The following is a 1,014-nucleotide window of genomic DNA, read 5'->3' on the forward strand; positions in this document are numbered from 1 at the left end:
AGTTCTACATTTTCAATTCATTTCCCTATGATTTATACACATTACTTTATATTTGGAGCTTATAAATTCTCAATTTAAGAAAATAAGTCTCAAATGTGAATCACTAAAAGAAAATTAATAGAACAAGCACATAAACGACAATTTTAAGAAAATGTTTGTTTGCTTGCCCTAATTCAGACAGCATTTAAAATCTCAAATGTTAAATCAAATGCGCATGTCCATTGACCCTGCAAGTTGAAGGCACATTCTCTACTAGTCGAGAAGTCCATATCACCTCTTGAAATCATTTTAGGGTTCAAATTACAATCTCGGACTTTGATTTGGTTCATTTAACCATGTGAACTCTGAGAACCGTTCACTTTACATCCCACTTCTCGCGGGTTTGTGCTAGTCTGCTGTGCCAAATCACATAATTTCTCGCTCCTCTCAGCTATATGCCTATGTCATCTCTTTTTTGTCTCCTTGTAATAACCAAAACTAAGATAGGTTTTCTCAAGTTGTATGCTAATTTTATGAACATTTTTTAAAACCTAAATCAGGTACATAAAACTTTGACAAAATTATAGTGAACGAGGAATAGTTCAGTGACCAAATGTTATTCAGATAAACTTAATATTTTAGTTTCATGTTTAAATGTTGGGTTTAAAAAAAGCAAACTGCACACAAACAAGCAAATAACCAATGACCGACCATAATTCAGTGAACATCTGGTCAAATAAAGAGAAAAATATTTATGCAACAAGTGGAAACATGGAACTGCATGGTAGATTAGCAGGGTAACTTGACTAAATTAGGAAGTAATATATCTACTATTTTAAAATTAAACCAAGTCAGAGTAACTTGACTAAAGGGAGAAAACATGACCTTCATTTCAGAGTATTATGCTGGACTTTCAGAGAAAACAACTTAGGTCTGAAAAAAGAGGGAGGTGCAGACTTCCAGATATCATTTAGTAACTTTCATTAGACTTCAAAAAACATTTATATCTAATCGCAGGAAAACGTGGTGAAAAAT

This window comes from Triticum dicoccoides, chromosome 3A (assembly GCF_002162155.2).
Source record: "Triticum dicoccoides isolate Atlit2015 ecotype Zavitan chromosome 3A, WEW_v2.0, whole genome shotgun sequence".
Taxonomy (NCBI): Eukaryota; Viridiplantae; Streptophyta; class Magnoliopsida; order Poales; family Poaceae; genus Triticum; species Triticum dicoccoides.